The following is a 15,059-nucleotide window of genomic DNA, read 5'->3' on the forward strand; positions in this document are numbered from 1 at the left end:
CCAAATCAGGTCATGCAAATTATTTGTTTTCTGGCAGTCTTTCCTAAATGCCACCTCCCCCTTTCAGTCTCTTAGTATCACAGAGAAGAATTGTATTTGCAAGATCAAGTATAGGGGAACATGAGTCTTTCTCCCCTTTGTGACTGACCGTTCTCTCCTCTTTTTAGGAGGAGGTTTTCCCCCAAAATTGTACATAGATATTATGTTCCATGAGGTAGTCATATTATTAGCAAAGTAGATATCCACTTACCTCTTGTGACTTTTCTCTAGGGAATGTAAGGACTGAGGATAAGCAAAATCTGCCTCTACCAGTCATAGGATGAAGTAATGATTCTGGAAGAATAGAGGAAAGAAAGGAATAAATAGGAAGATCAATCATGAGCTAGGCAGACTGACTTGGATGGATGGATGGATAGTTGATAGATACATAGATACATAGGTAGATGGGTAGATAGATAGATAGATAGATAGAAAGAATTTCCCTTTTCACAGAAATATATGTTGTTCTATTCTCTTTAAAACTTATGTCTTGGTGGTTCTTCCATATCACATTTGTTGCTTTTTTTATAGCTACACACTATTCACTACACACTGCGTGCATGAGCCATAATTTATACAAAACCGATGACGATTTTGACTGTTACCAATATTTTGTTGTTGCAAATTATGCTGCATTTATTAACCTTATTTATAGGTCTCTGGCACGTGTACAAATATAACATGTCTCTAGAATAAATTCCTACATAAGAAATTACATGGTGAAAAGGTATGAGACTTTATACATTTTCGTGGACATGCAAATTATCTTCCACGAGGTAATTTAACAATTCATGAGGAAATTCTAACAATCTGCACCCCCACCAGAAACAAGAGTGCTTGGTCTCACAGCAACTCTCGCACAGCACCCTTGCCAAGCCTTCAGCTTTGCAAAATTTGGGTAAACGAAATATAACTCAGCATAATTTTTTTTGTACGGGGATCGAACTCAGGACCTTGCGCTTAGAAGGCAGGCACGGTGCCACTGAGCTAAATCCCTAGCCCTAACTCGGCATAATTTTAATTTACACTTCCCTTATCATGAGTTTGGTTTTACATCTTTCTATATGTTTAAAACCCGTTTGCCTTTTCTAGGCATTATAAATTTATATCTTCATATAAAAGTCGTCACTTTCTTATTGGTTTGTGGGACTTTTATTTATCATTTTGCAAGAGGCTTTTTAGGGAAAATGAGTACATTTTCTATCATTGAGTTATAAATATTCTTTCCAACTTGTTATTTATCTTTTATTTTGGGGGGGGTCATGTTATGCCAAAAAGCTTATGTTTTTAATTAATATTTTCTTTAGCGTCTTCTGAATTTTGTGGTATACTTTAAATGACTTTACCCATTTTGAGTCTTAAAAGTATTTTCCATGGTCGCTCCAGATATCACTAGTAATAACATATTCATTATTTATTTATAAATGTTAGGTACCGCTGATAATTCTCCTAGCATAATCTATTCAGCATGTTTTCAACTTTATGTTATTTCAGATGGCCACCTCGTAGTCCCAGTCCTGTTCATTGAATAGTCCATATGCTACTTACTTCCCTGATGTACAACCTTTATCAAATACTGAATTCTCATATCTAACTCTGAGACCTTTGGTGCATTGACTAGTTTTTCTATGTATGTGTCAGTAGTACAGTTGTACTTATTCAGCCTCTGTTCAGTGTTTTAATTGCTTTTATTGCTCTTCTTCTTCAGAAGTAGTTGAGGTTCTTTTCCAGTATTTCTTCTAACTGCTCATTTTTGTATCCAGAAATATTATTGTTTACATAAAACTGTGTTGCCCGCCTGCTTCCGCTATCTTCTTGTCCCTGTTAATATTTCAGTCGAAATGTGGAGTGTCCAGTCTTCCTATCACATCTCCCGTCATTCTCTCTACACCGGTTCCTCTTGGTTCTCAGGCCTCTCTTCCTCTGTAACTGTGTTCACTAGATCAGCAATGACCCCACATTGTCAAGTCAGAGGCCAGTTTAGCTATAGCTCAGTAGCTACTGACGCTACCAACTGACCAACCACCCCATCATTAGGGGTTCTAGAATACCAGCCTCTCTTGGTTTTCTTTCCCCAGGAGCTGTGCTTTCCAAGTCTTCTCTGCAGATTCAACTTCTGGTAGATTTATAAAAGAGTGAGACTAGAATGCTGGACTCTGAGTCCAAACTCGAAAGGCCATGAGCTTTTAGTGGTGGTTGTTTACACTGCCCTCCATCACCTGGATCACAGTAAGCTCTTAGTAAATATTTGCTGACTGAATACATGGAAGAACATTCCTGAATGTTTTAAATATTTCTTAATTCAATAGCATGCTTTAAAATGACAGTTAGCTCAATGTGGCTATACCGTGAGGCATGTGAATCAAAGCTGTAAGAGATAAGGCTGAAAAGATTGGATATCGTATTAGGGTTCTCTAGTGAACCTCTCCAGGGTTCATTCTGACTATCTCCCTCTCAATTATGGGAATTATGAGGAAATGGCTGAAAAGTCTCATGGATCCAGAGACCCAGGAAAGCTGAAGAGGTAACACGGTCTGAATCTGAAGGCTTGAAAACCAGAGGGACCAAATCCTAGTCCCAGGGCAGGAGAAGATGAGATGTCTCAGATCAAGCAGTTAGGGAGGAAGAAAATGGGACTAAATTCCTCCTTCCTCCGCCTTTTATTCCATTGCAGCTTTCCAGGATTCTATGATGCCCAACCATTGGGGAGGGCAATCTATGTTACTGAGCCCCCAATTCAGATGCCAATGAATATCATCCAAAAGCACTCTCATACACCCACCCAAAATAATGTTTAATCGGGTCACCCTGTGGATCACTCAAGTGGATGCATAAAATAAACTGTCCTAGAGAACAAGTCAGTTTCTAATCTTTTCTAACGGAGAAGAGCTACAAACATGTTATTTCTTGCAGAAGGAAAGAAGATCATTAATACCAAGTGTATTGGTGTATTTGAGCATAGATTAGGTGTGATGCTATAAATCATAAATTTCGGGCTAAACACAGCACCTTCTTCTTTGATTTAAACTTTAATGTTTTTCATATCACAGACTTTAAGTGAAATAATTTGATCATTTAAAGACTGAAGGGCTGGGGATTTAGCTCAGTGGTTCTGCTGCCTGCCTTGCAAGCACAAGGTTCTGAGTTTGATCCCCAGTACCAAAAAAAAAAAAAGAAAGAAAGACTGAAAAATGAACTTCTATATCCAAGCTTTATTTCATCATATTATTTTAGTAACATATACTATAGAATTTTATATATATGAAGTGTGATCAAAAAATACAGTGAATCCTTAAACCTTTTCTTTTTCTCGATTCATTATAGTAAAAGACACATTGCCATTAGCCGCCCTCAAAATACTCCCCCACAATTTGAACACACTTACCCGGTCATTCTTGGCACTGTCTGAAGCAGTTGTAGAATCCTCCTTCATCAGTATCTTTAGCTGCACTGTCATGGCTGCCTTGATGTCCTGAATCAATTCAAAACATTTACCTTTGTTAATCATTTTGACCTTGGGGAAGAACCAGAAGTCAAACAGTACCACATCTGTTGAATAATGTGGGTGAGGACACACTATAATATTTCTATAAGCCTGCCTTTCTATTAGATGGCATTCAGCAGCAGCATTCACCATATTTGTATTATACCCTGTAAAGACTCTCATGGAAGAGGACTTCCAGAACTGCTTCAGAAAGTGGCAAGAACAATGGGATAAGTGAGTTCCAAGGAAGGGGTTCTCTTTTAAGGGGGGGGGCCAATGGCAATGTATCTTTTACTGTAATAAATTTTGTTTAATTTAAACATTACCCATATATTTTAATCACACCTCATATATGAAGGCTTGGAAAGTTTGATTTATTTTGCTATAAAAGACATTCATTTCTCTCATCTTCCTTCCTACCCCTCCAAACTAAAATTTCAGTACTTGTAATACATATCTAATTGTGCACATCCAAATATAAGCATTAGAGTTTTTGACACTTTTTGCATCATCAGATTTTACTACATTGAACCTTAACCTCAACAGTACCTTGAGCTTTCTCTCACTAGCCCATCTGAGCCCCCGTTCCTGTCAGCATATGCATCTTACCTATGTCTTATTTTGGAATACACTCAGCTTCCTACTTTCCAAACCTCCTTTACCTTCTGATGCAAACTTTCTATCAACAATTTTCTCTCCTACTTGATAACTCATTTGTCTTTTGCCTGTAAATATAACTATTATTAACTTTCTCCCCTTAAGAGTCCTCTTTGCGGCTGGGGATTTAGCTCAGTAGTGCTGCCGCCTGCCTCGAAAGTGGAAGGTCCTGAGTTCGATCCTCGAAACCCCACCCAAAAAAGAGACCTCTTCGCAAAATAGAAATGCATGTCAGTTATTAACTTATTTACTTTAAGCCACACATCTACTTCCCTTGTGCCTTTTGTGGTACTGGAGCTGGGACTGCTAAACATTTCTCCTTTGATGACTGTGCGTGATGTTCATCTTTGTCAGAGGAGGCCACTAGAATAATGTCTCCATTTATAAGTGCTATCAATTCAGGGCTCAACCCTTACGACCTCATTTAACTGGAATTCCATCCTTCCTCCAAATAGAGCTACCCTGTGACATATGAGCTTCAACACATGAATTTCGGGGGCATACTGTTCACTCTAGAAAGCCACCCCTTCCTCAGCTGTCTTCTCAGGGAGTTCGGCAGCCTGTTACTTGCTGTTCCCGTGTGGGCAGCTTCCAAGTTGGTTTGCAGGAGCCCCAGCTCCATTCCCAGGAAGTCCCTCTGCACTCCTGGACAGCTTCCTGTCAAGTTCCACTGCCACCTGCAGAGACTCCATATTTTTTGTTGGTACTGGGGATTGAAGCCAGAGCCTTTCTGCTAAGTTACATGCCCAGCTTCTTGTTTATAGAGTTCATGTTTGTCAGCTTCATTGTGGCACCCTACTATTTTCTCTGCCAGCCAAAGGGCTACAGACATTCCAATAAGACTCACAGGTCAACCTCTAGGGGAACCTTTCTTAAATTTATTCCTCCATTTATTAGCCTTACTAGTAAACCCTATTACTAGTTATATGAGTCAGCTTTCTGTTACTGTCCCAAATATCTCAGATAAACAATCAAAAGGAGGAAGGATTTATTTTGGCTTACACTTTCAGAGGATTCATTCCATAGTTGCTCAGTCCCACTGATGTGAGCCTGAGGGAAGGCTGAATATCAGGGCAGAGAGGTCTTACTTGGTGAGTGAATGAAAAAATTTTGAAGCTAATTTTATGATTTCTGTGTATTCTGAACTATTTACTTATTAGATGGTCAGAAAACTTTGTGCCAAGGCAGTGAGATTGATGTAAAGATATTTTTTAGGTTTCGGTATTAAATGTTTTCCTAGTTTTGACTGCCTGTGTGCAGGCAGTAGCTTAGAGTGGTAATGGTATCACAGGCCTATCTTCCTAGCTATTTGGGAGGTGAAGGCAGCAAGATCACAAGTTCAAGGCCAGCCCGGGCAACTTAGTGAGATGTTGTCTTAAAATCTATTTTTAAATGAAGGAAAAGAAAAAGCTGAGAATGCAGCTCTGTGGTAGAGTGCCCCTGGGTTCAATCCCCAGTACCAACAAAAGAAAAAAAAAAAAAAAAAAGAGTGGTCAGAGCCCACCTTATGTCTGTGTCTGTGCAGGTTGGATCCCAGAGACCCTGGAGGAATGGAAGCTTCTCCTCCATCTCGTGCAGAGCAAGAGCACAAGGCCAGCCACCCAGGGATCGCTAAATGGGAGCCTCAGTGATGGGCCTTCCCCGGTCAGCATGGAGAATGTGGCTCTCTTGTTGGCTAAGTCCACGGGCCCGGATCAGGCCTGGTCACTGCTAGAGGAATGTGGTCTGGCCCTTGAGCTGTCGGAGAAGTTTACCAGGACCTGTGAGATCCTGAGGATTGCTGAGAAGAGGCAGAGGTAACGCCAGTTTGTCATGCCCTCCCTCTTCATGGTACTTAGAGAATGTAGAAGCTGGCAGGCTTTCAGAGGAGGGTGGGACTCTAGAGATCACACAGCCTCGGCCCCTCTTAGCAGCAGAGGAGACAGTCATCTGGAGATTTGTTGAAGAGGCTAAAGTAATATTTCATTCAGGCTCATGACCAAGCTACTGTTTGGATTAATGGGAGTAGCCAGGTAGGATGTCTGTTTAGTTCTTTAGGAATATAATTGGTACTGGGTAACAAGTTGTCTCTGTCAAGGTTTTTCTCTTTATTTTTCTGGTACCAGGGATCGAACTCGGGACCTTGCACTTTCGAGGCAGGCGGCGGCACCACTGAGCTAAATCCCCGACCCAAGGTTTTTCTCTTTACATCATTGCAGTAAAATAGACATCACAGATAACAAGTGAGAAAGAAAAAAGAAACAAACAAAACATACGACATGCAATTTATCCTCTAAATCGCTTTGTTCTCAGCTCAGTTATGTCAAGTATGTTCACATTGTTTTCAGCCAATCTCCAGAACTTTTCCACAGCAAACTCAAGTGCTGTGCCCATTTGGCAACAGCCACTTAATAGTCATTAATAACACATTGATAACCCATTTAATAATCATTCTCTCTCCCCTGACTCCCTGGAAACCATCATTCTACTTTCTCTAATTGGGCTGTCCTAGACACATCATCTGAGCGCACTCATCCGGTCCAGGTTGAGTATTCCTTATCCAAAATTCTTGGGACCAGAAGTGTTTTAGGTTTCAGAGTTTCTTGGATTCTCAAATATTTACATAGACTTTATTGGTTGAGCATCTTCAATCCAAAAATCTAAAATTTGCATTGCTCCAAAGTCCAACTTTTCTTAAAAGTTTTGAATTTCTGGATTAGATATGCTCAACTTGTGTTTGTCTGCTTGTGACTAGTTGATTTCTCTTAGGACAGTGTCTCAACATTCATCCATGCTGTAGCATGTGTCAGGCTAAATGACACTGTACTGTAGGTATATACTGCATTTATTTATCCTTTATTCATCAAAGAACATCCGGGGTGTTTCCTCTTATGGATATTGTGTACAATACTCTATGACAATGGGTGTTCAGGTATCTCTTCCAAGACCCTGCTTTCGTTTCTTTTGGATGCAGACACAAGTGGAATCTCCAATCTGTCTTTCCATAATGGCTGTACCATTTTACACTTCTACTAAAAGTGCACGAGGGCTCCTATTTCTGCATGTCCTAGCCGGCATTCTCTCTTGGGCTTTCTTTTCCTTCTGTTGTCACTTGTATCTAGATGTCCCCCCAAAACCTCATGCGGTCATAGGTGGGACTTTTGGGAGGTGGCTGCATGTAGGGTGTGTGATGCTGTGATCCAGAATGCGATGCTAGAATTGAGGGTGTGAGTGCTGCCTGTGTAAGGAGTTGGATGTCTGGATAAGAGGTAAGGGACAGAAAGAGGGTCCGTCGCTTGTCGCTTGTTGCTTGCTCCTTGCTGCCTCTAGTCTGAAACGTTTCTCCTCTGCAGTGTCAGCCTGTCTTGGCGTCAGCCAACTAGAAACTGACACCTCTAGAAACTGTGAGCCAAATGCACCTTTCCTCCTCTAACTTTGGGTGTCGAGTATTTAATCTCAGCAAGGAAAAAGTAACTCAGATTCCTCCCTCCCTCGCTCCCTTCCTTCCCTCGATTCTTCCTTCCTTTTTTCCTTCCCTCCCCCCTCCCTCCCTTCCTTCCTCCTATTCTTGTTCTTCCCTTCCTTTTTGCTTTTAGGACAGGTTTACTTTGGCTCCCATTTTTCTTTCTTTATAATACTAGCTGTTCCAAGGAGCGTGAGGTAGCATCTTGTTGTTTTGTATTGCATTTTCCTAATGACCAGTGATGTTACCATCTTTTCATTTGCCTGTTGGCCATTTGTAGGGTATCTGTGGAGAAATAACTACTCAAGTCCTTTCACCCATTTTAAACTCAGGTTAGTTGTTCTTTTCTCCCATCCCATAGGTTGTCTTCAGACATGTTGGTTACAGAATATGTCTTTCGATGCACAGGATCAGTTTACTTTTTGAGTTCTCCAAGTCTCTGTAGATTTTTAAGTCTTCTGTGAAGAATGAACGATGTAGCTAAATTTGTTTGATTTTTGACCCCCTTTGGAATTTCAGAGCCTTGATACAAAGCATGCTTGAGAAATGTGATCGGTATCTGTGGTCTCAGCAGACCTAATGGCAGAAGATTGGGCGGAATGTCATATCGTTTTGACAAAACACTGAATCACGCAGAATCCTGAATCTTCAGAATGCACTTGTGACTGGAGAAGAAGCACCACCCAGAAAAAGCTGCCACCTCTTGGGACTCCTGCTGTCAGTGTCTGTACCCTTGGCAAGTGTGGCTGTGTGACCTCAGCATTTTTCAACCAAAGTTGGATTGTGAAGGAGTCAGTCTTTGTTTGCTGGAATCAGAGGTGAATGTTTACAGCCGTGTAGTATTTATTGGGAAGTGCAGTATTATTTGCTCGTGCCTAGTGGGTTGGGGGAACTTCTTTTTCACTAAGGCTCCTGTGTTGGGAGTAGAAGCTTTTTATCACGTAAAGATGGTGGTATTGGCTGAAGTTGAATTCTTTTTCTTTTTCTTTTTGGTACTGGGGATCGAACTCGGTTCCTTGTGCTTGCGAGGCAGGCGGCAGAACCACCGAGCTAAATCCCTGGCCCTCTTTTTCAATCTTTTCTGGGCCAGTCTACAAATTACTGAAACTACCCTCAAACCACAGAATTAACACAAACTAAATGGAATACAAAAGATTCAAATTAGAGATTGAAATAAAATTTCCCATATCTAAATTGAGCTAAAGTATTGTCCCCCGGTAGTTATTTGACATTTTTAATTTGAACCTCTATACAGTTGACTAATTCATTCCTGGAGATGTATTCTCTCTGATCTCCCTAAACAGAGCAGCCCAAGAGAACCATGCACTTTGAAACACTGTTTTTCAAAGCCATAATAAAAGAAAGCTGAGTACTAATCAAGACTGCAGCGAGCACTTGTGTCATTTAAACTTTGTAACTAGATTGTCACTGGCAGACTCCGGTACATTTGTAGCACATTCTATTAATAATAAGTGTAAAAGCTGATGAAAGTTTTCATTTGGAGAGAACAGAGGCTTGAGGGTTATTTTTGAGCTGTTTGCAGGAAGGTGAGCTCAGCATGGAGTAAAGCGTTGATTGCATTGAACGAGTGGTGTTTTTCCTTCTTTTCCATTTATAGTACAGCCAGAATACCTAGATGGGAATTGCTGTCATCCTACACATGACACCTGGATGATGTGACCGGGTGGGATGAAGAGGCTGTCAGGAGCGGGGACTCACACAGGGCCTTAGCACTGTGGGAAGGGTGGAACCTTCCACTGGAGTCCCGTGGCTCTCAGCTGCACTGGATTATTTGACTGTGAGTCTGAAGTGAGGTAAAGGGTGAGAGTCCTCCCTTCACTGTCAGCGTTAGTCACACAGTGGCTAAAAGAGGGCCAGGAGGAATCACGTGACAAGCAGACAGCATGCGCTGGCACACTGTGCGTTCATTTCCTGACAGCCCTTCCAGGGCACACTGCAGTAATCCGCACTTACCAGAAGGGCACAGAGAGAAATTTCTGGCACAACAAACACAAATTGCACCATCTGAAGGTGTCTTCCAAGGCAAACAGAGAAGAACTATCCCCTCCAGTCAAGTATTTCAATTTGAACAGTCAGTTTGGGTACTAGGCAGGTTTTCAAAGATAGCTTAGGTCTTTTGCTAGCCTGAAAAGTCTAGACAGACTGTGATATGTCATGGTTGCTTCATGTCTGTGTCTGAACCTGACCCCTGTGTAGCAGAGCTACGGGGCAGTGTAATGGGCAAGAGTCTGTCCTCTGAAGCAGACAGCTTGGGTCTGAGTATCCGCTTTTTCAATAAAGAGCCTCAGGGAAGGTACTCCGTTTTTCTAAGTATCGGTTTCCTCATGTGTAAATGGGAAGAGTAGCACTCATTCCGGGCAGTTTGTGGATGAAATGAGACGCTGGCTGTGAACTTGTAGCCCAGTACCTGTCACACACAGTGAGGTTAGGGTACCTATTAGTGAAAATTAAATGAGACAGGGCCGGGGATTTAGCTCAGTGCTTTCGCCGCCTGCTGGGCAAGCACAAGGACCCGAATTTGGTCCCCGGTACCAAAACAAAAAGGAAATTAAATGAGACTAATGTGTGGAGCACAGTGCCCGGAACAGTGGGTAATGCCTGTGGCTGTTGTTCGGAAGGTGTGGAATGTTGTTTTTGTGATCAGGCTTATGGAAACTGGATTTATATGAGCCAGAGAGAGTGGGGAGACTAAAACTGAAGTTAATCATTTCCTCACATCCCTTAAGTTTTTCCCGCCCTGTTCATGGCTCAAAAATTTGCAGTCGTCCTTGCCTCTTCCATCCTCTACTCTCACTTCTCATTACTCACTTCTGATTACTAGGCACAGCCTTCCAGTTCTGTGTTGGCAGAGTTTTCCATCAGTCATTTTCCCACTCTGAATGGCCAATAATTCCCATTCCCATTACTTCCTGCTAGACCATTGAGGCTGTCCTCAGCAATGTCTGAAGGTCATCCCCACTGCCACCAGTCCCAGCACAGTAAAAGCTAGGCAACTGGGTGTCACCCAGATGGATGGTTCACAAACCTGCTCACGTATCAGAGTTGGCACAGCAGCTTTTGAGTACCAACGCCAGGGATCCGAACCCTCGGGTGGAATCTGTAGATCTAGGCACTGATTCAACCTCCTTTAACTTGCCATGCGCCTCCCATTGTTCTAGATTGAGGGACAGCGCTGTCCGAGTTTATAGCAAATCACAGGCCCCTAAGCGTGATTGCTTCTGTCTCTTAGGAAGTTGATTGCTAGCGGGCCGGCCTTAGTCACGCCACTTCCCGTGCAGAGACTTGTGGCAGTGCCTTCTGCTTTGCAAGTGAAGCCCAAACCCCAGAGCTGCACATTTAAGGCCTTCTGTGCCTTGGCTCCAAACTGGTTCTCAGTCTCACAGCCCACGTCTCGGCTTCCTCCGGGGACTTCTGCTGCTTGGATACTCGGTGCACGTCACTCACAGGTTATGTTTCTGCTCCACCCTCACGTGCCCTTCACTATGTGCCACCAGCTGAAATTCCATGCAGGTCCTGTCCCTTAGGGTTCTCTGTATGGCACGTCGAGGAATAGGACGCTGAAATCTCTCGTGACAGAAACAATAACTTTAGACTGAGGTCATAGCCAGAACTGACTTTTGCTCGCCCTCCATTTCATAGAAATCCGGTACCACTGTGCTTCCCGAATAGCTGCAAAGCCAAGTGACAGGGTGACAGTGTGACAGTGAGGCATCTGTGGTTTCCAGCCAACCTTGGTTGGGTGGAACAAACAGGAAAACAGCAAGAGAGGCTTGGGAATGTCCTGCTTGGTAGCTCTTCCCGCAGCGTTCAGTGCTGCCTTGTCCTTCATGCAAGGACATCCCCCCAGACTGCCAGTTTCCCATCTTGCCCAGGTAGTAGTCTCCCAGAGGGGTGCCTCTCCGCTTGCTCTCTGTGTAGATCTGCTAATTAACCCCTTCCCCTGGTCATCTCACTACTCCTTATACTTATACCTGGTATTGGGCAGCCAAGCCCGAGTTTCATGACACAGGGTGAGTGTTTTCCATCCCCGGGCTGGGTAACTTTCCCTAGTAAAGCGTTGGCCTCCTGGGCGTGAGGGTGGTGCAGTTGCTCAGAGCCCTTTGAAGGGCTGTGCTCTTGGTTTAATGCTCTGCTCCCACTACCTTGAAGCCTTACTCATTTCCAGACAAGTGTCCTCACAGTTTTGGTACCTACCGTGGACCTGACTGGCAGAGCAGATCTAGCGGGGGCCTGAGATTTGGCCCACAGGGGAGACTCGCTGGGAGGCTGCTCCCATGGGGATGAGGCTATGAAGCTCCCGAGATCCTGGGAAGCCACCTATGGGGCGGGGCGGGGGGGCGGTGCTGAACCTTCTGTGAACCCAGCTGGAGCGGCTCTGGACACATTTGGCAGCTGGCGTGGCCGCTGGATACTGTGAACAGTCCCGCGGGTGACTGCTGCTGGGTGTCCTGCACAAGAGAGGCGCCCCCCAGGAGCCGGAGGGAAGCCAAGTGCCCAGGCCCAGGAAGAGAGGTCTTTCTTTCCTGCTAGTCTCTCTAGTGCCGTCCTCTGACACCGATGAACATGAGCGCCAGGGAAAGGAGAAATGTCCCAGGCCTCAGCTCCAGTGCCACACTAGGCAAGGAGGGGGATGTGGACTCACAGTAAAGCTGGTGACCACTGGCATACATTTCTCCTTTGAAAGTGGAATTGAGAGGACTCCTGAGGGGAGAAGATTCACGATCAAGTTATATTCATAGGGGAAAGACCAACTGAATGTCCAAAGATGAAGACGAACTGTGGCTATGAAATAGAGCAATTCACAGCAGCACTTTCTCCCACACCTCCGTCAGGGGCGCAGGGGCTGTAGAGAGGAAGAGAGGGTGGTGGCGGTGAAAGCTTGTGCTCCGAGTCTGTGACAGGCCTGTGGGGCAGGACAGGGCATGGCAGGGTGGCTGGTGAGAGCAGGCCTGAGTCACTGCTGAGCTCAGGGTCGCTGAGGTAGTGTGAACTGACCCCAGGGGATGCATCAGGAGACTGACATGTGATGAGAATGTTCATGATTAGGTTGCTGTTGCAAACACTGAAGTCCTGGATTTTTGTGAAATGAAGAGAAGAAGGCAAAGTGGAAGACAAAGTGTGGCCTGTACAAGTAGGTAAAGCAAGCTTTCCACGATTTTGAAAATATGAACGTTTCAAGATCAGTGCCTGTGGGGATTTAGCTCAGTGGTTCCGCTGCCTGCCTTGCAAGCGCAAGGACCCAAGTTCGATCCTCAGTACCAAAAAAGAGATGGGTGAGTTCTGGGCATGGTGGTGCACACCAGTAATCCTAGTACATGGGAGGCTGAGGCAGGAGGATCGCTGGGAGTTCAAGGCCAGCCTAGGCTACATAGTTAAGTTCAAGGCCAGTCTGAAGTATACAGCAAGACCCTTCTAAAAAATTTTTTTAATAAAAAAAGAAATCAGTGAGTATATTGTAACTAAAAAGTGTATTTGGATACAGAAATTGATTCACTGTCTTCTTTTTTTTGGTACCGGGGATTGAACTCTGGACCTTGCCCTTGCGAGGCAGGCGCTAGAGCCACTGAGCTAAATCCCCACCCCATTCACTATCTTCTAAAAGGACAAAGCATTTCTTTTCTCAGATCTTTAACATGAAAACCATTCAAGGTGCTCGGTGTATGTGCTCTGGAGTATAAGACTTGTAGAGTTACCCACAATTCCTGTGCTCAAAAAAATGGAGACTCCTTTTTTTTCTTAATCAGTAACTTGCTTGCCTGAGAAGTAACAGGTAGGAGGCTGCTCTATGCTGGAAAGGCATCAGGAAGGAAAGTAGCTTCTGCTCAAGGACGCACAGCGTGTCAAGGGCAACACAAGAATACTAAAAGTTGGCCTTTTGTTGTCAGTAGGCCTCTACCTCTGGACAGGCTGTGTTCTGTAAACTTTGCATGAGTCAATGTGAAAGAATGTAGCCAAAGTGCTTTGGAGGTGTCTCTAAAATAAACTGGACCGAAGTGGTGAATGATGGATTTGTAAATGTTGCTGAGAAATGAACGGAAGATCAAGGTGGCTGTTGCTAGGCACATCCCAGGGACCAGCCCTCCCATGACCGTGTTCCCCCATCTCCAGAGACTGGTATCACTGAGGACTATGACCCTGGGAGCAGAGAAGGTTGCAAGACACAGCTGGTAGGAAGTGAGGGGCGCGGACATGGAAAGACCTGCCAATGGGAACAGCGTCAGAGGGAGGCCTGCAGGGGAGAGTGGGTCGGATGCAGGACAGGTGGGCACAGATGTTGGTCCTGTGTGTCTGCTGTGATCACCCCTGCCCACCCCATCCCAACACGCAGGGCCAGATTCAGCTGTCTTGAAAGTCTTCAATGACCTCTTCACACCAACCAGGCTGTATTTGTACTGCAAATATAGCACACAATTTCAATAAATTCAAGCTCCCAGTTGTTATCCACCCAGGATGTGCCCTCTCTCTGCATCTGTGGACAAAGAACCAGTAAGTCTGGGTCTTGGCACCTGGGGGCGCACTGCCCACACGCCTGGGTGAAGGAGCACTCAGTCCTTGTCCGAAGTGATTGCGGTCTTCGCCACTCCAGCCCCAGCTGCTGGCTCCCTGGTCATCCACCAAGTCCTCCTCTCTGTGGCCTGGGAGACCTGGGACATTCTCTCCCGCATTTCCATCATCCAAGCAGGCAGGAAGGAGAGTCATCACCAAGCTGAGGTGCACTGTCCACCCTCCCGATTCCCCCTTTTCCTCGGGATGGCTCTGAGAGTGGCCAGGAAGTCCAGCCAGGGAGGGACTGAGGTACAAACTGAGCCTCTCACCCGTGCTGGTCACTCTGACGCTGGAGGAACAGCACCCAGAGCGGGAACTTGGCCAATGACTCCGTGGCCCTCGCTGTCTTTGTCGGAGAGCACCTGCACATCCACAGCCACCTTCTGGCTCTGCCAGCAGCCCCAGGTCTGCACTGGGCATGATGGAGAGGGTGGGCAGGAGGAGCGGGAGGAGGAGGAGCCAAGCCTGACAGAACCTGCTGCAGCATCTGTCCATTCTTGATCCATCAAGCTCTGCTCTGCCAGGCCTGGCAGCCCTGGGCATCTCTGTCACCTGATCACTTCAGTAGCCCTGGCAACTCCAGATGCCCTTCCGGTTCACCAGAGTACCCCAGAAGAGGGAAGTAGTTATTTTGCACATTGCAAATGGCCTGTGAAGTAGCCTTTCTCCCTGGAGCTAATGCTACATCTTTCCCCAAGAAGCTGAAACATAGACACTTATCTGAATCTAAAGAGCCTTTTTAGAAATGGGAAGGGGAACAAGGAGGGGGGTAAGGCAGGGACAAGAAAAAAAAGTGAAAATAGAAGGACAAAATGGAAACAAAGCTTTGTACGTAGGGACAGGAGGGGTGAATGGAACAAAATAAAATGT

At 44.9% G+C, this 15,059-nt stretch overlaps 1 protein-coding gene and 1 long non-coding RNA gene across 5 annotated transcripts in view; one reads left to right on the forward strand and one right to left on the reverse strand.

Moving 5' to 3' along the window:
• Hps5 (HPS5 biogenesis of lysosomal organelles complex 2 subunit 2) overlaps nucleotides 1-13,644 on the forward strand; it is a 105,641-nt gene extending 91,997 nt beyond the window's left edge. For 3 of the 4 annotated variants that reach the window (XR_015451430.1, XR_015451429.1, XR_015451433.1), the window contains 2 exons: nucleotides 5,706-5,976; nucleotides 8,142-9,207. The gene's annotated coding sequence lies outside the window, so the exon portion shown is untranslated. Of the gene's footprint in view, nucleotides 1-5,705; nucleotides 5,977-8,141; nucleotides 9,208-9,240 lie in introns of those variants that run through there. The other variant, XR_015451431.1, reaches the window with a different exon arrangement.
• Nucleotides 148-10,793, reverse strand: LOC147827976 (uncharacterized). The gene is made up of 3 exons (XR_015451435.1): nucleotides 10,669-10,793; nucleotides 3,425-3,511; nucleotides 148-333 (listed from the first exon to the last, which is right to left on the reverse strand). It is a non-coding gene; the product is annotated as an uncharacterized LOC147827976 (long non-coding RNA).
• Nucleotides 13,645-15,059: the final 1,415 nt, after the last annotated feature.

This window comes from Heterocephalus glaber, unplaced genomic scaffold (assembly GCF_053883595.1).
Source record: "Heterocephalus glaber isolate CG9 unplaced genomic scaffold, H.glaber_assembly_v1.0 deba00001428, whole genome shotgun sequence".
Lineage (NCBI taxonomy): Eukaryota > Metazoa > Chordata > Mammalia > Rodentia > Bathyergidae > Heterocephalus > Heterocephalus glaber.